Source organism: Protopterus annectens, chromosome 3.part1 (assembly GCF_019279795.1).
Source record: "Protopterus annectens isolate FY-2018-M chromosome 3.part1, PAN1.0, whole genome shotgun sequence".
Classification (NCBI taxonomy): domain Eukaryota; kingdom Metazoa; phylum Chordata; order Ceratodontiformes; family Protopteridae; genus Protopterus; species Protopterus annectens.
In genome coordinates this window covers 1,129,998,110-1,130,025,609 of record NC_056732.1, presented here as the reverse complement: position 1 = coordinate 1,130,025,609, position 27,500 = coordinate 1,129,998,110, and positions in this window count along the sequence as shown.

Below are 27,500 nucleotides of genomic sequence, written 5' to 3'. Positions count from 1 at the left end.
ACTTCTGCAAATTTAATGGCTGCATTATCCAATTTTGCAAAGCAGCAAACAATAAACAGGTCCCCAACTGTGGGACAGCTGGTTGTCAGTGTTCTTACTATATTCAACTGTTTTTATAGAAAACGACTCACAACTGGCTTTGCCTTTCATTTCTTACCTTTTGACAATCATGGAATCTCACCATGTGTGAAGGGAGAGTAGCTTAGTTTGCTTATGACCAAAAGTTCAAGAAATTAGAAGCAGTTTATAAAGACATTGGATGGGACCAAAGGCACCCCGACCCTTGGTTGAGTCCAGTGTTTGAGAGATCCAGTTCAAGTTTTTCTGGCTAAAGTCAATGTTCAGAAGACATTAAATCAAGATAGGCATTCAACAGCAGTAGATGTTTTTGGCCTGATTGCTGCTTCATGTATTTATGTTAACAATATGGTAACACTCATCCAGCTTTCAACTGCCAGCAAAAGTTAAGCCAGCCCAGGCCACCTACAACAGCAATCAGCATTGACACCTCTACCTCTGTAAAGCAAATGCCTGCATTTTGAGGGAAAGGATCCTTTTCAGGTTTCAGAGGCTCCTACTATTAGTGTATGCATCATTGTCTCTTCTCATCCCTCCAATTAAAGTAGATGTTCTAGGTCAATATCATTGCTAGCTACAGGTCCCCAAACCATGAACCATGAAAATCACTCCGTATACCCACAGTTACTAGAACCACTTACCATTCAGCCCAACAGACTACTTTATGGGCAACTTTAACTACCCTTCCATAAACTGGGAAATATACACAACCATTAACATGCATTTTCACAGATTTCTGGACTTTGTCAGTGGAAATGCTTTGGAACAGCTGGTCTGTTCTCCCACTAGCGCTTCAAATATCCTTGACATAGTACTCACAAACATGAGGAAGCATTGCACCCCCCCACACACACACGTAATGTCCTCATTGGTAAGATGGGATCATAAAACAGTTTCTTTTGAAATAAATGGAATGGTAGAACTCCCATCAAACCCAAAAACCCTAAATAATTTTTTCAAGGTAAAGTACCTTCTACTAAGTGATAGTATAGGTAATTTTAAAGCTTCCCTAAGCCCGAACACATGAAAGCCTATGCAGAAGTACAGACAAATGTCCTGTGCAACCACTTAAACAACTACATAGAAACAGGAGTACCTGATCAGTCTAAACCCAGGTCTAGCTAAAAAAAAGTCACTCTGATGGACGTCTGGCAAAAATAGATTATGAAAAACATCCTTCATTAGTTTCAACAGGCAAACCAGGAGACTGGTCAAGTTCCCAAAAGCTAAATACAAGACTTAAATAGCCTCCCAAGCAAAGGATAACCACAACATTTATTATTTATGTCCAAAATATTAAGGGAAAAATGTGCTGAGCTTGTTGTAGATGGCAGTACCTATACTCAGCCAGAAGAAATAGCAAACCTGCTGGTTGATAAATTCAGCTCATATTTCACCCTTCATCACCTCCATTCACTACCCATGAAATATCCTCTACCATTCCTTTCCCTGTTATCACAAAAGAACACATCACTGCACTGTCTAAAGCAAGAAATATAGCATCAATAGGCCATGATGGAATCCCAGGCACAGGTTGCCTATTAAATAGCTTGAAGCATGACCTAGTGGACCCACTCCGATCTCTATTTAACCACAGTCTCAAAAAAGGCTTACAGTAGAGGGCAACGACAGTCATCCCTCTGCAAAAGGGGGACCATCAATGGACTCAGGAAACTACTAACCCATAAGTCTGACTAGCCTCATACGTAAAGCTATGGAAAAGATAATCTTGGACTTGACTAACAATGACATAGGACATTTCTAAACTAAACTCTAGACCCAACCCAGTTCAGTTTTTTCAAGGGCAGGTCCAGCCTGCTCAGTTTGGTGGAATTCTTTGTGAATATCGATAAGGCCATGAATGAGGGTGATGCAGTGCATACCACCTACCTTGACTTTGGCAAGGTATTTGACACAATACCCAAAACCCCACTTGGGTATTATAGATAAACTCACAAAATTGGACTTAAACCTATATGTCACCAGATGGATAGCCAAATGGCTCATGGATGGGGCACGTGTTATTAGAGTGAGGGGAATCATCATCCAGCAAGAGGCCAGTCAACAGTGGAGTACCACAAGGATCAGTGCTGCCCCCCCCCCTCCTCTTGGGATATACTTCTCAGATGTAGATAACGTTTGGCTGACCAAGTTTGCTGATGACAGCATGTTGGGGGCAATCACTGACTCTCCAAATGATGTTGATATCCTACAGAAAAGACTGATGCAGACTAATGGTTGGTGTCAGAGCCATGGCCTTAAACTAAATGTGAAGAAATGCATAATAATACCCTTTGGGAACTTAAAAACATCTGCAAATTACAACATTACTAGCACCCCCCTAAGAGTGGACTCAGTGGTGAGAGATCTGGGTACTCAGATAGTAATCTGAATGTTGGCACCATGTGTCCAGTGTGGTATGGAAATCCTTCTATATGTATCAGCTTATAAGTAAGGGCATGGTATCTAGATCTAAGGATGTCATAGTACCACTGTACTTGGCCCTTATCAGCCCAATAATTGAGTAAAATGCACCATTCGTCATATACCTTGCCAGGCACTTGCAACAGCTGGAGCATCCTCAGAGGTTTTTCACCAAAAATATACAGGGTATTGCCAACATGTCATATGTGGACCAATTAAAAGTCGTATCACTGTATTGAGCTTCCTCCCTTACTGAGTAGTGATTTATTCTTGATCTTCAAAGCAGTCTCTTACCCAGGCCTAATGGAAATGTTGCATATTCACAAAACTAACTGTACAAGGGTTACCCACTCCAAGGATCTAAATCTGATCTCTTACATGCTGTAGAGACAGATATGTCCCAGAGATTACCTTTCTCTGGAATAGGCTTCTTATTCACATGAAGCAGAGCCTTCTAGTGTAATTGGGAATCAATGGATGGGATATCATACATTCAGTGCTGGAGTGGTGCCCATGTCCATTATGGACAGAGGCAGTTTATAGAACTTGTGAAAACCCTGTTTTCTGACCCATTTTATCTTTCCTCTAGGTCTAGGGAATTAGGTAAATTCTGGGTAAAACTATCTATGTTTGTAAGGGCTCTTGAGCCATTAGCCTAGTACTCTCCTATGATCCTTTGAACTTATGAACTAGAAGATTACTTAAATTGCCATGCAGCATATATGTCAACAAAAGGGTTCATCACAGGGCTCTATTTGAAATCCGCTTCCCCTTTAAATAATAAAATAATCCAAAAGGGAGGGAAGACATCATAGCAATCATCTCTGGCAAAGAATTAGAATAAGACAGAATTATGGGCCTATTTTCTACCTCTCCTTAGGAACAGTTTGACATCTCCATAGTCCTAATCCCTAAGAAAAACGAAATCACCACCTTTCATATCCAGAAGGTTATTCAGTCAACAATTTAATCTCTAAGGATTATTCCAAGGTTAAGTTAGTGATGTTAGATGAGGCTGCTGAGCTCATTGGGTCTTTCAATGAACCTTGGTTAGGCACGATTTTCATCAAGGTGGCATTCATGTTATTAGCCACTCTAAAACAGGACTGGCCAAGACTAGGTTTGTCTTTCAGAAACCAGCTATATTTTGGCACAGCCATACCAATGACTTGCTCAGTGGCATGCACCATTTTTGAAACTTTTAGCACAGCCTTACAATTGTGTTGGGAGCAAAGGGCCTCAGAACAAAAGGTCATATATTACCTCAATGATTTCTTAATAATACATGAATGTGAACACAATACCGGGCTAGTTCATAGCTCTGTGTAAGGAATTGGGGGTTACAATAGAAGAAGACAAGACAACAGGCCCTTCCCAATGCATTACATTCTTAGGACTAGAAATTGATGTAACCAGCCAATCATTTAAGCTCCCTGAAGAAAAATAAAGAAAGTGAGATTGGATGTAGAAGTTTTTATATCCACTCCAAGAGTTAGTCAGCAAGATCATGTCAATGTAAGGCACCCTCAAATTAACTTCTAGAGCAATACAGCCAGGTAGGACATTCACCACATTTTTAGCTGACTTATTAAGAGGAGGTAAGAAAAACAACATTAGATAAAAATCCCCAAAAATATCAAGGAAGACTTGAGATTATGGAAACCTTTCTTAGATCAATTCAGTGGGGTCACATTATGGCATTATGGCAAATAAATTGGATAACTTCAGACTCACTTCAACTCTTTGCAGATGCAGCAACTGGAAAGGAAATTTGAAGATGAGGTAAATGGTTTTCAACAAGATGGATAGCCTCCTGGCTGGAGTCAGTCAAGAAAAACATCAGTTTCTTAGAAATTCTACTGATATGGGTGGTAGTTTTTATTTGGCAGAAACTTTTATTCGGTTCTAAAAACCAAGCAATTTATAAATTATTAGAATTGGGTCTTACCAGTCCTTCAGAGTTCAGTCTGTAATGATACAACTAGTGTTGCTAAGTTCAAGAATTAACCTGATTTCTGCTAAGCACATACCTGTAGCAAGAATCACATACCTGACAGCCTATCCTGTCTACAGCTTTTCAGGTTTTGAACTTTGGCAACCGAAGGTCACCACCTGATTACACTGATCATCCCACAAATATGTGGGATGATCGGAAAACTACTTTACAAATGCAGTGCAGCCCAAGCCTGGAATAAACTGCCCTCACATACAAGAACCATCCTCCACCCTAAGCACTTAAAAAAAAAAAGCTTAGACTACATTTACTTAACATAAAGTCTTGCCCCTGTCATAACCCTATCTAACCCTCTACACCTTTTCACCCCCCAAGCCAGTAATAAACTCCTTTTAACTATAAGACTACATGACATAGATGTATGGGGTATGTTTATTATTGACCTGCTTGCTGGAAGGAAAAAAAACATTGCTGACATTACAATGATTATCTTATTATGTTCTTTATCTTATTCTCATTTCTCTGGACATATAATTACCTGTTAATTGTATTAGTACTTCATTTGAACTGTGTTTTGATTAACTGCTAACTATGTCTTAATTTTCTTTGTATCTGTAAAATCTCTGGAGCTTTTCTCCTCAGATCTCCACTGAAGAGGCCTCTGGCTCAGTTGGACTAACCTGGTTAACAAATGTCAAATAAATAAATAAATATGGCTCCTTACAAAGACTGATGTTCTATGTACTAGTCCATTCATAGGCACAAAATACCAAAGTGCTTACACTTCAGCATTGGGAAAATTCATTTCTTTTATTTGGGTCAGAGTAATGTAGATAGACAGTAGTACTTGGATTTCATCATAGACTTTATATTACATAGGTGCTCCTTACAAATTTCTCAGTTTCTATTCATGTCCAAGTCACAGCACTAAGCAAGTTAGCTTGCTGTTTAGGTTTTCTGGATTTAATAAAATACTGAGCAATTGAGCAGTTAGATAAAGGTTGGAGCTACATAAATGCTAGATGCAGAGACTCCAGGAAACCTCTAGTGTTTCAGCTATTGCCTCTTCTAATTAAAGGAGCAAGAGAGTCATTTGGCAATTTTCACATGTCAATAGTCTGGGTACCATTGTTCACTTGGATGTATGCCAGGGCCTTCAGGGCTAATGAATCATTGCAGTCACTCTGTTGGTCAGATGCAGTGATTGCATATGATTTTGTTTTAGTTTGGCTGCAGAAGTCTAAAACATGCAAAAAGGGTCAGGACAACTGATTCAATCACAGAAGGAAAGAACTCTGACCTTGCACCTGGTTCATTGAGCCCTAGCTTTACAGAAGCTGTCAGGAGGAATGCTGAACTATCAACTGATGTTTCAGCACCCCAGAGACCAATCCCTGTCTGTTGCAGACATTAACCATGTGATCAGAAAAGCTCTATAAAGCTAGGGCCTCGTAAAAGGGGCTACACTTCCCATTCATAAAGAATATGGAGAACTTCAAATCAGGAAAAGATTAAAGCACAAAGGTAGATGAAAATCAAATGCATTTTAGCATACATAATATATTGAAATCTGGTATGTTCTTCACAGGCCCATGCTTGCTTATGGTCATTGGTCCCTTTTTCAGCTATACAGCAGGCCTCAGAGCCCTCATAACCTTCATAAGAGTTAAAAGGAAGAACAATGGTCTAGCTCCCACATTCTAGGTAACAGGACAGATGGCATTCTAGGATTATTCTGCTTTCAGCTGCTGCCATTGCTGGAGAAGTGATTTAACAAGAATAGAACCTCCAGTGCATTAATCACTCACTTGGGAGGCAATGATTTACTTTATATCCCCAAACAAATTTTCTTCAGCAAAATACTGGTTGGTTTAAACATAGGGCATCAGAAGCTTCCTGATATGACAATAGCTTAGTCTTCCATGCTATCAAAATATCATAGCTTGGAGCTAGGAAATCACCAGAGAATGAAGTCACCCACAGGATTTTAAAATCACAGAATAGCCAAAACATCCAAGAAAATTGGTTTCTATTTGGTTTAACACCCTAACCTGACCAAACTTGATCAAGATTTGCACAGTATAGACAATGTTCATGTGAATGAAACAGGATTAGTCCTGTTCAATTTGCAGCTAGCATGTGAAGTACAAAATATAATTTCATCAAGTTCTTCTGTTCAAGTTAGTTAAGACTTTAGCTTTAGCATTAGGAACAGAAGGGGGGGCAGCAGGTGCACATGCAGGTGGGCCAGAGCCACTCGGGCCTCCTCCTTTTCCCCCCATTATCCCCATTCTCCTTTTCCAAACAACAGACAGCAGCTTGATTATTCAAAGGGGAAAATAAGGGCCTGGTAAGTCAGTAGTCACATTGAAGCCATGCTCCTGGCTGGAGAAAGATTTGCCTGGAACAGGAGGGGGTATATAAAAACCGGGATCAACTGATACATACTAATGCTGGCATTGCATGTTAAATTTAAGATTCAAATGATTAGTTAATTGTTGTATTTGTAATTCAATACATGGTCAACAGCAAAAATGATCTGTATGGTGTGATTGTAGGAGCTGGGAAGTCTATTTTTACAGCTGTCAGCTGAACATTTGACAACAAATGCTGTTGACAAGGAGACCAGACAGTGCGTCTCTTGCTCCGAGTGTCAGAGTGAGCAGGTAGTACTCCCCTCAGAGTATCTGAGTCATCAGTTCAGTGAAAGGCTCAAAAGAGTGCCTGCCCTCTCACCCACAGTAAAATGCTTTTAAAGAGTAAATCACTAATTGACAATGCCCTTAGGGCCAGGATCACTCAAGCCACACTCCTCCATTATCCTCATCTCTCCTTTTCAGAAAAGCAGGCAATTGTTTATAAAAAGGCGTATCAGGGTGTGATCAGTCAGGAGTCATATTAGGACAATGGAAGCACCATGCAGTGTTGGAAGAGTAAACACTCACCCCAGTTTTCTGATCGGCACAGAAAGAATATGCAGGCTACAAAAGCTGTCATTTAGCAGACAATGGCCTACAGACTATTTTTCCTATGAGCCGGCAGCTGTAGAAGGGTGTTAAGGGTCAGCATGGCAATACCTGCTGAGAATGAGGTTGCTTATATTTTGACAGTCGCTGGAAACTAGAGCTGCCCTTGACAGTTACTGATTTGTTATCAGGAATACATTTGAGCATATCAAGGAATCCATGCAAAACTATAAGGCACTACAACTGAATGGAAGTTCTAAATGATAATGATATTTAATGACACAGTAGTAATACTAAGAGTTTTACTGACAGAAGGGGTGGGTGTATCATCTAGGGATATGGCTGAATTCGACAGATGCTGATAGTATTGATTTTAAGGTTTTGTTTTTTATTTATATAAGAAATATTCAGACTTGTCAGTCAGGAAGACTGGTCACTTTTTGTGTCACTGCTGAAATTAGTATATGAGAAGGGAATAGCAAACTGAAAGAATTGCTTAAGTACTAAAAGGCAACAACATTGACTATTGCACTGTTGTGCCACCCAGGTTTTTGCAACATCCTCCTGAAAATTCTCTTGGATACAAAGAAGCTTGCTTAGGTACTTTTTTCCATTTCATACAGTACACACTCTTTGCTCGCATACTGAGTTTTATTATCTAACTTTGCCAACTAAACAAATGGTGCCGGGGTCTTCATTTGTATAAAATTTTAAGAATCTTAATGGCAAAGAAGCAATTTCTTCAGTGCTGCTTTTCTCAGTTTCTGCAGGAGAAATATATATATATATATATATATATATATATATATATATATATATATATATATTTTTTTTTTTCCCCTAGAAGACACTCTCTCTAATTAAAATTGAAATACCGCTTTATAGTATGTATTTATAGGTTCATACTAGGCTATCTGCCCTAGGGCATTTATAAGCCTAGCCAGAGTGTGTTTGGCTTTCGCCATGCATTTTAAATTAATTTTGCTATGCCCTTTTTCAAGGTTAGTACCTACGATCTCCCATCAACTCATCAAGATTCCTCTTGAAGAGAGTCAATGAGGGACTCTGCCTAACCTGGACTGGGATTTTATTCCAGAGTGAAGGGAGCCTCTGGGTTATGAATCTGTCCCTCCAGCATGTCCTATTTATTTCAGTGCTGAGGTTCAAGTCTCTCGAGCGTGTAGCTCGATGGGATTTGGATTTTTTGAGGTGCAGCATGTCCCTTAATTCCAGGTTGGACATGGCCTTATACGTAGGCACAGGTCACCTCTGAGCAGGCCATATGCCACTGAGTAGAGCTGGAGTTTCTTTAACCGGGCAGCATATGGCATCTGTTTGAGCCCTTTGGTCCTCTTGGTGAGGTACTTTTGGGGTGTTTCCAGTTGCTGCAGGTGTTTGGTAAGGTACATCCCAAAAGGGGCATTGTACTCGATTATGGGCCTGATGAGGGATGAGTAAAGAGGCACGATGACCTCCCCTAATCTAGATGTGAATCCCTTCATGATTAGGTGGGCTATATAAAATGTTTTTCTAACCACTTTGGCCACGTGGTTGTCAAATGAGAGATTGCTATCAACTTGGGTCCCCAGGTCCCTAATTACTTCTTCTGTACTTAATGGATTACCAGCTATGTGGTAATTTGTGGGCACTTTGTTTTTGCCAAAGGGGATGACTATACACTTTTTGGCGTTTAGCTTGAGGCCATGGCTCTGGCACCAGTTGTCTGTTTCTATGAGGCCCTTTTGGAGGATGCTTGTGTCAGCTGGAGAGTCGATTATGGCGCCCAGTTTGCAGTCATCTGCGAACTTGGTCAGCCACAGTCCTTCCGTGTTGGCCTGTACCTCTGAGAAATATATACCAAACAAGAGGGGACCCAGGACTGAGCCTTGTGGGACGCCACTTGTAACTGGTTTGGAGTCTGACATGGCTCCAGCTATTCTAACCATGTGGGTTCTGTCCTTGAGCCAGTTTGCAACCCATCTAGTGACATAGGGGTTTATATTTAAGCTGGTGAGCTTATCTATAATGCCCGAGTGGGGTATTGTATCGAAGGCTTTTGCGAGGTCCAGATAGGCTGTGTGGACCACCTTCCCTTCGTCAATGGCCTTGGTGACTGTTTCAAAGAAGTCAACCAGGTTTAAGAGGCAGGATCTGCCCTTAACAAAGCCAAACTGGGTAGGATCCAGTGTCTGTAGGTCCTCAATATCTTTATTTATGAGGTCCATGATGATCCTTTCCATAGCTTTGCAGACCAAGCTAGTCAGGCTTATGGGGCGATAATTTCCAGGGTCCATTGAGGCACCACCTTTGTGGAGAGGGACCACTGTTGCTGTACGCCACTCTTTGGGTACATATCCTGTAGTAAGGCTGAGATTTAACAGTAGTTTTATGTTTGGGTTTAGCTCTTCTTGGAGTTCATGTAGGACGCAGCCTGGGACACCGTCTGGTCCCATTGATGCTGTGTTTTTTGCTTTGGAGAGGGCGGCTCCCATCTGAGCATCTGAGATGTCAGGGGGGCAGCACTCTGCTGGGATAGATATTTGCCCTTTTGGTGGGGGGGGAGAAGTTTGTGCTGAACCTGTCAGCTAGGATGTTGGCAATGTCTGTGGGATCAGTGTATTTTTTGTCATTTTGGACTAATTCTGAGCATATCTGGGAATTCCCACCCAGGTTCCTAACATAACTAAAGAAAGCCTTGTGATTATCCTTAGTGTCCTGTGCAATTTTTCTCTTGAAGCTGGCCTTTGACGATTTTATGAGTGCCCTTAGTTTTTTGCTAATACTGATCAGAGATGCCTTCCCTTTTGGGATTTTGCTCTATCATGTAGTAGCTTCCTCCTTCTATTGTATAGTTTGTTTATGGCTGGGGTCCACCAGACAGGTCGTCTGCCTTTAGAGGATTGGGTCTTGGTTTTATTTGGGATTGCATGATCCATGCATTCCTGAAGGTGTTCATAGAATGCATTTATAAAGGATTCTGCGGTCTGGGCCGTATTTTCCACAGGCCCGGGGGCTTTGAAGGATTCCACCTCGGTTTTGAGGAGTGTGAAATTTGCTTTAGAGAAGTTTTTCACTGTGGTTTTCTGGGCAGGGGGTGGGGTCGGGATGTGAATATCCAGTGAGATCAGTTTATGGCCTGATCTTACCAGTGAGGGATACACTTCTGGTCTGGAGCATAGAGTCCCCATGTTGGTTATGATCAGGTCCAGTATGTTTTCCCCTGTTGTGGGAGTGGTAACAAGTTGTTCCATAGCATTTGAGTTTATGAATTCTAGGAACCTTTGGGCAAGGGTGTTGGAGCTAGAGTAATGCTCCCAATCTATGTTTGGGTAGTTGAAGTCGCCCAATATAATGGTGTTCGGAGAGACCTTCATATTTTCCAGTGTTCTCAGGAAGGCCGAGTGGGGTTCCTGGGTTTGGGAGGGTGGTCTATAGCAGGCTATAAACTGGAAGGCAGTTTTACCCACTGTTAGTTGCACATGGATAGCCTCTGATGCTTCGTGCTTTGCCACCAACCTGGAGGTGTGGGTATCTTTGAATATTGATACTCCCCCTCCTTTTGTGGTTCGGTCCAAGTTTTGGGGCCGAAAAGCATGGTATGAGGTATAACCTGGTAGTGCTGGGGTGCTCTCGGGAGTCCTGAACCAGGTTTCTGTTACTGCACAGATATCGATGTTCTCCATGCTAAGGAGAGTTTCGAGTGCGTGTTCATATCAGTTTATCAAATTATGATTACCAGACTAAACTTAACCTCTCATCTACCTTGATAGTCAAATGCTTCAGCCTGAAGTTGATCAGTCTAGACTGCTCTCTGTAAGTCTAAGTAATTTTGATGTCAGTGTATTTATTTATTTATTTATTTTTGAATTTCTTGACAATGGCTTCTATAAGAATATTTGTACACTCTCATTTCTACTGTTACTTTAGAAGAAGCTTCTGATAATGGAATTCATCAGCCTTTCCATTCTGTTGGAAATTGTGTATTTAGTCTGGTAATCATAATTTGATAAACTGATAGCCAGGCTCAAGGTGCATGCTGTTGCAATGGTGGGGAGACCCTAATGCTCAACACATAGCTAATAATAGTTTGACACCTGTGATCACCTTGAACTTTCTACTATAAAGGTCCAAATGGATTTTTACTCCAAAAATCAAATCAACAGCTTATTTTCAATTTTTCTGTTTTGGAATAGTTTTCTGTGTTGAAAAAAAAGAGTTCTTGGAACATATGAAATCAGTCGGTCTTCACCTTAGGGCATAACACGTCAAGTCACAGTTTAAGTAACATATGCAGAAGACTTATAAGCTGAATGAAGTGTCTGGCTCTGGTCATGTAGCTATACTTGTCACATCTTAATAGTTACTTACAGACTTTGAATGCATTCTGCTCCTGACACTTTTATTGTCACAGAATCTTATCCTATGCCAACTTGTACAAGGTTGTCAGTACTGCACTATGGGTGATACACAGTTCCCATGGTAATTTACTAAGCGTACAAATGTTCAAAGCTCCTTCAGTGAGCTGTCAGAGGCACATTATGAATTCTTGCTACCCTCTTACATAAAGGAGGTGTAATTAACTGGATGTAGCACAGTGTTTAAATATTTTAATTAATTGTCTACAATTCTTTAAAAAATGGAAGGTGCACAACTTTTGCCAAAGGGTAATCTGCCATGAACAAGAAAGCCTCTGCGTATATTTATGGTGACTTACTTTTGGAACTCATCACTAATCAATGCCTGTTGCTAAACAGGTGCTAAAGCAATTTTCTAGGGTCCTAGGGCATCTATCTGCTGATAAACATAGATAGCTGTTGAATATTTTAATATAGCAGCTGAGGCAATTGCATATCCAGTTTCAATTCTGACAGCTTGATCCGTTTCTGAAAATAAAGTTCCCTTGTTATGGAAAAATCATTCATTATTCTACTGCTCAAGGGTGAAATCAATACAGATCTTTCAAACTATAGGCCAACTGCCATTTTATCTCCCCTATCAAAAATATTAGAAAATTGCATTCATATACAACTTCTCAACAATCAAATAGATAATCAACTTCTGGCTGTGACCCAATAAGGCTTCCATCCTTATCATAGTACAACTACTGCTTTGCTGAAATTTATTAATACTGTCAATACTCCATAGAAATGCTAGAAGCCTAGTCTCCGCCATCTTCCTAGACGTACCAAAAACTTTTGATACTGCTTCCCACCAGAAACTCTTACATAAACTCTCTTTATTAGGGCTCATTAACTCTTTACTGCAATGGTCCCATAGCTCTCTCAAATGGAGTACAAGCAGTGAAATGATAAAATTATTTCTTCCCCTTCATGCCAGTAACTATTGGTGTCCCACAAGGATCTTTACTAGGCCCTGTCCTCTTCAGCATATTCACCAATCACCTCTACACTGCTACAAAAAAATGCTACCCTAGTTCAGTATGTTCTACCAAATCTTTTTCTAAACTATAAGACCAGCATTCATTAGATATGGTTAAAGAAAGCACATCAAAACTAGGTAACTTATACAGAGTGAAAACCTACCTCACTGACATAGCCAGAGGATACATAGCCTCTGCTTCTTACTGCCATCTCTCATCTGTGCTGCCACAGTCTTCACTAACCTTTTAGTCTCACAACTGTCCAAACTTGAGCAATGCTATAAGAAAATAGCCAAATTTTCAGTAAACTATAACAACAGAACACACCACTGACTAGCTCTTCAAGAATTAAACAGGTAAGAACTGCCACATCACCTAGCTCTTCCTCAACTAACATTAGACAATGAGCAAACTGTACATCACCGCAGTGAATGAAGAACAAACGTTCTCCAGCAGGGTATTAATGTCCAATGTCCAATGCTGAAAAATGAGTCTCCCGCTTCACAGCAACATATCAAGCCGCTGTGGAGCTTGGACTGAAAAAACAGAATAGTCGTCATTATTTTTTGCTCGCTAAACAGAGCTTTTGCTGTTTAGTGACTTTAAAATGTAAACAAAAAACAAGACAACTTAAAAAAAGGTGTGTGTGTGTTTATGTCTGTGTGAGTGTATTTGTGCATGTCGGTGAAGGTGAGAGCGAGTGAGAGGTTTACACTCGCTAAGCAGTGCTTTTGCTGTGTAGCAAGTGTGAAATAAAAAAAAATAAAATAAACTGCATGTGTGAGTGAATGCATGTATGAGAGTAAAAGAGAGTGAGAGAGATCAATCGAGGAAAATAGAAAAGTGTGCGTGTATGTGTGTGTGTGTTTATGTTTCCATCTGCATGTGTGAGTGAAATGTGTGCATGAAAGCAAAGAGAGAGAGTGTGTGTGTGTGTGTGTGTGTGTGTGTGTGTGTGTGTGTGTGTGTGTGTGTGTGTGTGTGTGTGTGTGTGTGTATGTGAGAGAGTGAATAGAGAATGATCCCTAGCAGCAGTTAGACATACCTGTCTACCTGTTAGCACAAGAAATCTGGACAAAGCCTGACATAATGTGAGGGAGTACATGAGAAGAAATAGGAACACATTTTAAATATCGCTCTTATAAACTTAGAAATTTGCTAGAAGAACAGGAAGCTTACATCCTTCTAAGTTGGGAACTGCTGATTGAGGGCTCAGTGTCTGTTATTCTAAAAGTGCATTAATTCTGGTTTAAGCACTTGGGCTTCAGGCCTGTTTTACATTAAGAAGGTTTGTGGTCTGCACTGTAGTGGCAGAACAGGTAGCTTACATCCTTCTAAGTTGGGAACTGCTGATTGAGGGCTCAGTGTCTGTTATTCTAAAAGTGTATTAATTCTGGTTTAAGCACTTGGGCTTCAGGCCAGTTATTTTACATTAAAAGGGTTTGTGGTCTGCACTCTTGTGGGAGGAGAGGCTGGACTCTGCCCTTCTGAGCTGGGAATTTCTGGTTAAAGGCTTATAGTGCCTGCATATTTGAACTGCTTCTTACTGAAATTGGTACACCTTGTTTGCTGTAGCATAGACTAGATCCAGGCCTGCTGAATCTAGCTTTGTTTGTATAACTTGAGCACTAATCCAGGCATTCTTTAAAGTATTCAATTGTATTTATTACTGCTTGGTAGTAACTTGATTAAAGTGTAGCTATCATTCTAAGTCTTTTGGATTTAGCACTTGGGCTTCAGACCAGTTGTTTTACATTAGGAAGGTTTGTGGCCTGCACTGTGGTGGCAGGACAGGTAGCTTACATCCTTCTAAGTTGTGAACTGCTGATTGAGGGCTCAGTGTCTGTTATTCTAAAAGTGTATTAGTTCTGGTTTAAGCACTTGGGCTTCTGGCCAGTTATTTTACATTAAGAAGGTTTGTGGTCTGCACTCTTGTGGGAGGAGAGGCTGGACTCTTCCCTTCTGAGCTGGGAATTTCTGGTTAAAGGCTTATAGTGCCTGCATATTTGAATTGTTTCTTACTGAAATTGGTATACCTTGTTTGCTGTAGCATAGACTAGATCCAGGCCTGCTAGCTTTATTTGTATGCTTGTTGTTTGTTTGCTTGTTATTTCCCTGAAACGCTAATTCCACCTAAAGCGCGGCTTTTCAGCGCTTCTGTGGATCCCTAGTGATATCTGCATTGCTTACTGTACTTATTTCCTTGTTTCATTTGAAAGAAAGTTACTGTTTGTTGTTTTTGCATTTAAGTTACCTGTAACACATTGCATTTAAGTTACCTGGCACTTGCTCACTAAAGCAATTATATAAGTCAGCACTAAAATATTAAAAGCACTACACCCTCACAAACTCCCCTCGAGTACCTCATTCCCCATTGGCCAAAGGTCAGTTGTCAATCTCCTCTCTGGTCCAGCTGGTGAATCTGGGAATCTTGAGGCAATGTTACAACTGACTCATGTACACAGACAACCCTTTCCTCCTCCCAACAAATTCCAACACATGTGAGAGATGCAACCATATAGCCATACTGGAGGCTAAGCTCTCTCAACTCAGTACTGGCGAAACCAGTCAGGAGGAGAAGGAAATCACACTCACTACAATTCCAGTCTCACATAGACCTACCACGGCAGCAAACCAAACACATAAACACACAAAAACATACTCGGAGGCTCTAAATAAAAATCTTCCTAAGCAGCAGAGACCTCCAAAGCAGACACCCAAGCAATCGCTACCCCAAAACAAAACATGTGCAACACATAGCTCACAAAGCCAGTGTGCCGAACAGTCACAGCCCTTAAGGCTAAACAACACACCTGATACACTTGTAATAGGTGACTCTATCGTCAGGCACACTGACGTCCCGCTCACCAGGCTGAACAAGGAGAAGGTCACGGTGAGCTGCCTGTCGGGCGCTAGGATCCGCCGCATAACACAAGCACTCAGGTCACTCCAAGGCAAGTACAAATATGACTCAGTCATTGTCCATGCTGGTGTGAATGACCTGAGACGTACCTCCCTGGACTACATGAAAAGAAACATAGAGGAGCTCTTTGAGCATGTAGCCCAGGCCGGTATGACCCTGACCTTGAGTAGCATCTTACCCTCACCAAGAATGATGCCACAATATGAAGACAAGATGATCAATTTCAACAATTGGCTTAAGTATTGGTGTCATTCAAAGGGCATCCAATGCCTGTCAGCCTGGGATGACATGCTCGACAAGCCACGATGCTTCGCTAGGGACGGCTTGCACCTATCACCCCTGGGCTTTCGGATATTGGCAACGGCTCTTGCTACCCCCATAGTGCCTTTTTTAAGCAAGGCTCAAAAGACAAACCCACCTCCATAGGTATCACAAGGGATAAGAAACTAAGAGTAATGCTACTCAACGCCAGAAGTCTAAACCTCAAGATGCATGCACTCAAAACTCTCCTTAGCATGGAGAACATCGATATCTGTGCAGTAACAGAAACCTGGTTCAAGGCTCCCGAGAGCACCCCAGCACTACCAGGTTATACCTCATACCATGCTTTTTGGCCCTAAAACTTAGACCGAACCACAAAAGGAGGGGGAGTATCAATATTCATCAAAGATACCCACACCTCCAGGTTGGTGGCACAGCACGAAGCATCAGAGACTATCCATGTGCAACTAACAGTGGGTAAAACTGCCTTCCACTTTATAGCCTGCTACAGACAACCCTCCCAAACCCAGGAACCCCACTCAGCCTTCCTGAGAACACTGGAAAATATGAAGTTCTTTCCAAACACCATTATATTGGGCGACTTCAACTACCCAAACATAGACTGGGAGCATTACTCTAGCTCCAACACCCTAGCCCAAAGGTTCCTAGAATTTATAAACTCAAATGCTATGGAACAACTTGTTACCACTCCCACAAGAGGGGAAAACATACTGGACCTGATCATCACCAACATGGGGATTCTATGCTCCAGACCAGAAGTGTATCCCTCACTGGTAAGATCAGACCATAAACTAATCTCACTGGATATTCACATCCTGACTCCACCCCCTGCCCTGAAAACCACAGTGAAAAACTTCTCTAAAGCAAATTTCACACTCCTCAAAACCGAGGTGGAATCCTTCAAAGCCCCCGGGCCTGTGGAAAATACGGCCCAGACCGCAGAATCCTTTATAAACACATTCTATGAACACCTTCAGGAATGCATGGATCATGCAGTCCCAAATAAAACCAAGACCCAATCCTCCAAAGGCAGACGTCTTGTCTGGTGGACCCCAGCCATAAACAAACTATTCAATAGAAGGAGGAAGCTACTACATGATAGAGCAAAATCCCAAAAAGGGAAGGCATCTCTGATCAGTATTAGCAAAAAACTACGGGCACTCATAAAATCGTCTAAGGCCAGCTTCGAGAGAAAAATTGCACAGGACACTAAGGATAATCACAAGGCGTTCTTTAGTTATGTTAGGAACCTGGGTGGGAATTCCCAGATATGCTCAGAATTAGTCCAAAATGACAAAAAATACACTGAACCCACTGACATTGCCAACATCCTAGCTGACAGGTTCAGTGCAAACTCCCCCCCCCCTCCCCACCAAAAGGGCAAATATCTATCCCAGCAGAGTGCTGCCCCCCTGACATCTCTGGTGCTCAGGTAAGAGCTGCCCTCTCCAAAGCAAAAAACACAGCATCAATGGGACCAGACGGTGTCCCGGGCTGCGTCCTACATGAACTCCAAGAAGAGCTAAACCCAAACATAAAACTACTGTTCAATCTCAGCCTTACTACAGGGTATGTACCCAAAGAGTGGCATACAGCAACAGTGGTCCCTCTCCACAAAGGTGGTGCCTCAATGGATCCTGGAAACTATCGCCCCATAAGCCTGACTAGCTTGGTCTGCAAAGCTATGGAAAGGATCATCATGGACCTCATAAATAAAGATATTGGGGACCTACAGACACTGGATCCTACCCAGTTCGGCTTTGTTAAGGGCAGATCCTGCCTCTTAAACCTGGTTGATTTCTTTGAAACAGTCACCAAGGCCATTGACGAGGGAAGGTGGTCCACACAGCCTACCTGGACCTCGCAAAAGCCTTCGATACAATACCCCACTCGGGCATTATAGATAAGCTCACCAGCTTAAATATAAACCCCTATATCACTAGATGGGTTGCAAACTGGCTCAAGGACAGAACCCACATGGTTAGAATTGCTGGAGCCATGTCAGACTCCAAACCAGTTACAAGTGGCATCCCACAAGGCTCAGTCCTGGGACCTCTCTTGTTCGGTATATATTTCCCGGAGGTACAGGCCAACACGGAAGGACTGTGGCTGACCAAGTTCACAGATGACTGCAAACTGGGTGCCAAAATCGACTCTCCAGCCAACACAAGCATCCTCCAAAATGGCCTCATAGAAACAGACAACTGGTGCCAGAGCCATGGCCTCAAGCTAAACGCCAAAAAGTGTATAGTCATCCCCTTTGGCAAAAACAAAGTGCCCACAAATTACCACATAGCTGGTAATCCATTAAGTACATAAGAAGTAATTAGGAACCTGGGGACTCAAGTTGATACAAATCTCTCATTTGACAACCACGTGGCCAAAGTGGTTAGAAAAACATTTTATATAGCCCACCTAATCATGAAGGGATTCACATCTAGATCAGGGGAGGTCATTGTGCCTCTTTACTCATCCCTCATCAGGCCCATAATTGAGTACAATGCCCCTTTTGGGATGTACCTTACCAGACACCTGCAGCAACTGGAAAGACCCCAAAAGTACCTCACCAAGAGGATCAAAGGGCACAAACAGATGCCATATGCTGCCCGGTTAAAGAAACTCCAGCTCCACTCAGTGGCATACCGCCTGCTCAGAGGCGATCTGTGCCTGACGTATAAAGCCATGTCCAACCCGGAATTAATGGACATGCTGCACCTCAGAAAATCCAAATCCCATCGAGCTACATGCTCAAGAGACTTGAACCTCAGCACTGAAATAAATAGGACATGCTGGAGGGACAGATTCATAACCCAGAGGCTCCCTTCACTCTGGAATAAAATCCCAGTCCAGGTTAGGCAGAGTCCCTTATTGACTCTCTTCAAGAGGAATCTTGATGAATGGATGGGAGATCGTAGGTTTACCCAGGGTATCACTTCTGTGTCACTGTTACACAGAGGCACAGTATACTAACCTCGAAAAAGGGCATAGCAAAATTAATTTAAAATGGGTGGGGAAAGCCAAACACACTCTGGCTAGGCTTATAAATGCCCTAGGGCAGATAGCCTAGTATGAACCTATGAACCTATTTGTGTTAGCATGTATTTTCTGAAGGATATGAAATCTCAAACTCCAATGCATGCCATTATTTAACAACTTTAAGCTGTAGATCATCCAGTGGTTTGTCAAAAAACATATTTTTTATGAGGAACAGACCAAAAATATGAGGCAAAAATCTGGACATTCTGCAAAAACATGTACAGTTGAGAGGCATGCTCTTAGAACAAGGTATCTGGATAAGCCTAAAATAAATGGGACAAAGCCTCAAAATAGGAACTTCTATTAAATGATTTGTGTTAGCACGCATTTTCTGAAGCAGAGGTGAATGTGAGATCTACCACTGGCAGCAGCAAAGAGGTTTGTATACTTCTGAACCCTTCAGCTGAAAAAATCTGGATATAGCCTGAAATGGATGGGAACAAATACTCAAATATAAGAAGATATTTTAATTATTGCTCTTATAAAGTTACAAACTTACTTAAATAAAAGGATTTCTGTTAGTATGAATGTTCTGAAAGAAATAAAACTGAAACTCAAATGTATATCATCTTCTGTCTCAAATGACTGGCAATAAACCAAACATTTTATGAGTATGGGACCAAAAATATAAAGCAAATACCTGGATTTTGTTAAGTGTTATATTATGGATGTAAAATGCTTCCTCCAACACCACTAATATATACTACAGCAAGTAAGAAACATTAAGTGAAGGAACTATTTTTCATCAAAATATATTAAAAAAATAAAACAGCACTTAAAAAATAAATAAGAAATTAAAATGCAACAATTTTACAGAGGACCCATTCTCTAAGTGCAATAATGTCCTCCAAGGTGTGTGTTAATGTGTAATTAATGTCCTTCCATGAGCGTACAGGCTGCAGCATCGGGTCTCATAAAACCCCTGGGTAGATGTTAATAATACATTAACAGCCCCCCTCCCAGGATTCAGCAAGCTCTGCACGGTGTGCAGGAATAGTGCAAGAGCTGCTGGAGGCAATATGGCCGCCGAGAGATCCAGGAACAAGTTCCTGGTATGTGCACAAGTGCTCTTGTACTATTTATGCATGGGCACAGCTCCTGTATTCTAATTACCCCATTTCCAGGTGAAAACCATGCAAATGAGGTGAATTAGCAATCCAGGAAGCAGGCAGTCATCCGTGCGGGATTAGTGTAACCTGCAGAAATGTATTTGGATAGTAACCGAGTGCATTTCTGCAAACTACAAAACGGAGCCATGACAACTCCAAATAATGGGTGTATACAATGTGGAAGGAATGCCAATGGCCAAATATATGGCCATTGGCATGGAAAATAGTTTAAAAATAAAAAAATAACTTTTTTTGGCCAATTTCATCTGTTTAGGCGTAGGGCAGTGGCACGCAAATGGGATCAGCCCGAAAATAAAAATAAAACCTTGAAAAAAGCTTTTTAGGCAAAAATCACAATTTTGCCATTATAGTCAATGGCAAGCAGAAGACAACAAGGCCACTGAATAGTGGTTGCTAAGGGGGAAGGCTCAGTGTTAGACTTGTAACTAGGCATTAGCAGTCAATTCTATGCAAATGAGGAGAATGATACTGAATCACAGATTTCCCCTCATTGCTAGCCAGCACCCAACCATGTAGGTGCAGGAAAACCATGGTGCAAGCCTAAGAGCTAGCTGACATCATAGAGGGGTGTGTCAGGCATACTGCAAGCTTATCGGAGCTCTGTGGCTCGGGTTTGCCCTTAGCTTAGCAGAGCTAAGGAGGGGGGGGGGGTCTGTCTGAAACTGCCTGGCAGTATTTACATTGCCTAAATGGGTGTGTGCATGCGCACCGGGTTTTAAACAACAACAAAAAAAACCCCAGGAAATAACAGCTCCGTTCACATCTGAGCACTGTGTTCATGCAGCGCTCCTCAGGGCTTAAACAGGAAGATGATGGGAAGGGAAAACAGCAGTAGGAAGGTAATCAAGGAGAACTAGCATAGCTGGCAGGTGAAATGTGTCAGAATCAGCCAATTACACAGGCAGCAGCCAGCTCAGCCCAGCCCAGAACACTACTATAAACTATGCAAACACCTTAACCCACTGATTTTTCCCACAAACTTCATACCACCAGTGTACACAAATGGGGAAATTTTACATAACAAAAGCAATAAAATGATATGGGCTGCTTTTGCTCTCATAAATCAATATGCGGAAGAAGCTGAGGGTAGTGAGGATAAGAATGCTGGCACCCAACCCACAGTGAGGAGAAAGAGAAGAGTGTACAGATCTAGGGTAACCTACCAGGGGCTACATGAGCTGGAGATAGTAGAGTGCTATAGGGTGGACAGGGACCTCCTACAGCAAATTGTCGAGCTGTGCCGGCCACGCCTCATACACAGAACTAACAGAGGGGAACCCATCCCAGTGGATACCAAGGTATGTGTAGGCTTAAGAATACTAGCCACAGGTACCTTCCAAAGGCCATCTGGATATATCATGGGGATCTCACAGGCATCAGTTTCCAGGTTACTCCACCAGTTTCTGGATGCCATGTCAGCACATGCCAGTGAGTACATATATTTCCACAACACCCATGAGGCGTTGACCAGCAATATGCATCTCTTCCACCAAATAACAGAATACCCTGAGGTAGAGGGTGCTATAGACTGCACACACATACACATCAAAGCACCACGCGGGAAGCGGGCAGAGTCTAGATAAACCACAAGGGCTTCCCCTCCATCAACTGCCAGGTCATGTGCGATGCCCAGGGAATTATAATGAATGTGTGTGCTGGCAGCCCTGAAAGCTCTCACGACTCCCACATCTAGCATATGAAGCAGATGTACCAGAGATTTTGCCAGTGAGGACATCCCATATGGCCACCTAGTGGGGGATGCTGGTTACGCACTGGAGTCGTGGCTGATGACATCCATCAGAAATGCACACACACCCGAACAAGAACTCGATAATGAGGCACACGCACAAACCAGAATCAGAATAGAGCATGTGTTCGGGATGCTCAAGTCAAGGTTCCAGTGCCTGGAACTATCCGGTGGAGCCTTGCAGTATTGTCCAACTACATGTACCCAAATTGTCATTGTATGTGCCATGCTACACAATATGATCCTGTGTAAACAGCTGCAGCAGGAACAGCATGAGGCCGGGCCACACAGCACCCCACCATTACCAAGGCAGCACAGGCACAGACTGATTCGGAGGAGGAACAACCTGAGCATGCCCTGTAGGCAGAAGGAGGTGTGCCCAGTATGCCCAGGCCTTGGCAAAGAGGCAACACATAGCACATACACTGACACATTAGGAACCCAGGGAATGACACCTCTCTCTGACTCACACATACAGTAAAAGGGATGCTAAACATGACACTACCTGTGCTTAACCATGTATAGGGAGTGTACTATGTGCATTCGACAGTCAGCCCTCTACCACCATCCTCAATACTGGCACAGCCACAAGGTATGTCACTCTTCCTACCAATAGCTGAATGGAGTAGTATGTTCTTCTACTTGTATCTATGGTACAGATGTGAGCATGCAAGGGAATTGGGTGGCAGAATGAGATGGCAGCAGATAGTAGACACCTATATGGGCAGTATGAAATCCATAACAAATACTGGTGTCAACATAGTAGGCAGTACTAGACAAGGTGACAAATCCCACTGCAGGACATGTGGTGCACCAAACGTGTGCCCATAGGACACACGCATGCATGTCAGTGAGGCTCACACACCCAACAACAGTCTCAGCCAGCAGGACAGGTGTAGATGACCACAAAGAAAGGCTGTGCTAAGGCCTCCGACTGATGGCAATGGAGAACAGCCCCCCCCTCCAGACCTACACAGACAGACTACAACAGGTCAGGCAGTTGGATATTAGTTCTGAAAGATAAGATGTCTGAAAATTAAATGTAGGTCAATAAAACCTAAGATCTGTACTACACTGATATTCCTCTTGTCTGCATGACAGGTCAGAATACAGATTGAAATGGAAGCCAACAGTCTACCTGAAATACCATTACAGTCATAGCAAATGTTTACAGTTGTCAGGTATGCTCCCCCCAAAATCCTATGTAGAAATGTATCAATATATATCTGTGAGTCAGCTGCAAGAAGTTTCCATAGCACACATGCACTCTGCTCACCCCACCATCAGCCACAGGTTCATCGCAGGTCATATCCCTGCTGTTGGGAATGAGTACAATATGACCCCCACTTCTGTATGGGAATACCCACACAATGCAGCATGCTGAAGAGGTGTCCCATGCAGGTGTGTCCCTAGCTGTAAGCAGCACCCTGCCAGCATCCACATCAATGGATTAATAAGGACAGAAACTATTGCCATTAACACCTTGCCCACCTACCCTGTCACCCCATGGGAATCCAGTGGCTTGCAGCCTGGAACTGTAGGAGTGACAGAATGCACTGGCCTGCTACAGATGGCTTGCATCACTACCAAATGCCCTACAGTCCTCTGCCAAAGGCCTGTGTCTCACCCATACTGCCAATGTATGTTATCTCATGGAGTCCCAAATAGCAACATAACACAGTCCACAGAACACAAATGCAAGGCCATGTCAACAAATCCCAGTAGCATGTCCACCATGTACTACTGCATGATCTGTGGACCAACCCCTAAATGCTGCTGAGATGAAGTGATAACTATAGGGATACTTATCAGATATCGCTCGCATAATGTTAGGAAGACAATAGAATAACAGAGGCGGGGTAGATGCATAGACGACATGGAGTGTGTGAAGTCTGAAACTCATGAATAGGTAGCTACAAACCTGCTCATAAACCACGATGTGAAGGGGAAATTACCTGATATATGAGTCCTGTCTCTGGGTAACATGTGTGAATCTGTACAGCAGAGAAGTATGGCCGCAGCAGGATATAGCCATTCTGTCACATCGATAGATGTACAAGCATGAAATCCTTAGCCACCACAGTACCAAGGTGCTGGACCATTTACACAGACCCATCAGCAAGTGTCTGCAGCTCCCCCTCCAGAATGGCATAATTGTGCAAGAATATGTAGGCTGTAGACCACAATACTGGACACAGCTTCATTCATCTTGTGTTCCCCAGGAAATGACTGCTAGCAAAAAATATATCTGTCAGTAGTTGATGACATAATACATCACATTGTAAAACAGTACATATGTCTGAATATCGTAGCAGAAGCAGCACAGACACAATTAGTTACAGTATCCCACTATCCTTTGCCCATTGTGACTCCATATTGCCAACCTATCTAAAGATATCCTGCAGAAACAGGTTGCTAGCTGTAGGTGTAGAACACAAATGCCTGCACTGGAGTACAACATACCTGGAATAGAGTCACATATTCATTACAAGAGTTTATACTGGTCATGCTCCCACACTTAGAGAAACGAAGCCCATGTCTGACAACAAAATACAGAAGGGTCATACTGGGCATGCTCCCACACTTACCAGAAATGAAGCCCATGTCTGGCAACAACAGTGGACTATACATATCCATTAGTCGCAGATATCTGTGCACACACACCACATTGCACACCAGTCATGCTTTGCATACACATTGGATAGGAATACACAGATATATCCAAGGAGAACGCACTATAATAGGTTAAACATACACAAATAGAGATGTGGTGAGGAGAGACACAGACAGTGACAAAGAGTTTTCCATCATGAGGCCTGTTCCACCCACCACACATCCAATTGGCCAATATCACATGATGTGCCAATGTCTATCACTGTAGACATTTGCTTCTGGTAGCCCTCAGCACTATAGTGTCTATGGTGCTTGTGATAACTGTGTAACATGACAGTACAAGTAATTATTCATCTAGCAGTCATAAACACAGTCCTCTCAAATGCAAAGTTTTGTGTGACTGAGTGTTGTGTGCGTTTCCAGTGGAATGGATTATGGCCCACTCACACACACTACACTCCCCATTGCCATAGTTTATCTAACCTGCTGATGTTAGTCACCTTGAAATACCCCTTTGGAGAAGGGTCATCCCTATAAGCTCTGTGGCACGTGCAATAATTACATAATGTTATAGTGTGATGTACTAGTTAGATAGGAGTTCTAATCCCAGACATGGCAACTGTGAAACTCTGTGTGTGTGTAGGAAGCAATGATTCTGAGGCCATTCATAGACACTACACCTCCCATTGCCTTACTTTGGCAAGACTGCTGATCTCATTCACCTTGAAATACACCTTTGGATAAGGGCTAACCCTATAAGCTCCATGGTGCATGCAATAACTGTGTAATACTATAGTGTGATGTACTCATTAGGTAGGAGTTCTAATCCCAGACTTAGCAACTGTGAAACTCAGTGTGTTTGTGTGTGTAGGGAGCAATGATTTTGAGGCCATTCATAGACACTACACCTCCCATTGTCCTACTTTAGCAAGGCTGCTGATGTCATTCACCTTGAAAAATACCTTTGGATAAGGACTAGCCCTATAAGCTCCATGATGCACGTGATAGCTGTGTAATGCTATAGTGGTTCATAGGTTCATAGATTAGTACTAGGCTAACTGCCCTTGTGAGCCACTTTAAGCCTAGCCAATTATCTCATGTGAGACTCGAACCCTGCACTTTGTGTTTACAAGGCAAACACCTTAAGCATTAGGCCAACCTCCCAACCCAGGCCATCTGTAGCAGGCCAGTGCATGCTGTCACTCCTACAGTTCCAGGTGGCAAGACACTAGATTCCCCTGGGGTGACAGGGTAGGTGTGCAAGGTGTTAATGGCAATAGTTTCTGCCATTATTAATCTATTGGTGTGGATGTTGGCAGGGTGCTGCTTACAGCTAGGGACACACCTGCATGGGACACCTCTTCAGCATGCTGCATTCTGTGGGTATTCCCATACAGAAGTGAGGGTCATATTGTACTCACTGTGTAATGTACTAGTTAGGTAGGAGTTATAATCCCAGACATGGCAACTGTAAAACGTTGTGTGTTTGTGTGTATAGGGAGCAATGATTTTGAGGCCATTCACAGACACTTCACCTTCCATTGCCCTACTTTAGCAAGGCTGCTGATGTCATACACCTTGAAATACACCTTTGGACAAAGGCTCGACTTATAATCTGCATGGCACATGTGATAACTACATCATGTTGTAGTGTAACTTACTAATCAGGTAGGAGTTCTAATCTCTGACATGGCAACTGTGTGTAACGATTAATGACTTTTAGGCTATTCACAGTCACAACACCTCCCATAGCCCCACTTTACCAAGCCTGCTGATGTCATCTACCTTGAAATACACCTTTGGATAAGATCTAGCCCTATAACCTGTGTGGCGCATGCAATAACTGCACAATGTTACAGTGTAATGTACTAGTCAGGTTGGAGTGCTTATCTCAGACATGACAACTGTGTTTGTGTGTAGAGATTAATGATTTTTAGGCTATTCGCAGTCACAAACATCCCATAGCCACACTTTACCAAGCCTGCTGATGTCATCCACCTTGAAATACACCTTTGGACAAGGGATAACCCTATAATTTGCATGAAACATGCAATAACTGCATAATGCTATAGTGTAATGTACTAGTCAGGGTTGAGTTCTAATCTCAAACATGACAACTGTGAAACTCTGTGTGTTTGTGTGTAGAGATTAATGATTTTTAGGCTAGTCACAGTCACAACACCTACCATAGCCCCACTTTACCAAGCCTGCTGATGTCATCCACATTGAAATACACCATTGGACAAGGGCCCTATAATCTGCATGGCACATGCGATAACTGCATAATGCTGTAGTGTAATTTACTAGCCAGCTAGGAGCTCTAACCCCTGACATGGCAACTGTGAGTGTGCATAGAGTTTAATGATTTTGAGGCCAGTCACAGTCACAATGCCTCCCATTGCCCTACTTTACCAACCCTGCTGATGTCATTCTCCTTCAAATACACCTTTGGACAAAGACAAGCCCTATAAGGCCCATGGTGCGTGCTTTAAGTGCAGAACAATGTAATAGTAGTTGATACACAGATATGGGTTTGAATCTCATCTGTGTCATGTGTTTATGTTGGTACGTATGTATGTGTGATTTTGGCCCCATTTACAGCCAGTACACATCTCAGAGCCTGACTTTAGCAGTCCTGCAGATAGCATCCACCTTACAAGTAACTGTTGTGAATCCCAAATTATGTCAGGACAGTGATGCATGTGGTAAATGGGTAACATAATGACCTGTAAAGGTTGTTAGATAGTGGTTTGAACCCCACCACTGGCAAATGGAAATGTGTGATTAGGGTGAAATAATTTTTGTAAACTCTCACCGACTATGTCACCCAATGCTAGTATTTACAAGAGCTGGTGATGTTCCTCACAATAGAAGTACCTTGGGACAACATTCACCTACAATGTTTTGTGGTGCGCGTGATAAATGCGGTACACTGTAGTAGCAATACATAGGTAGGGGTTTGAATCT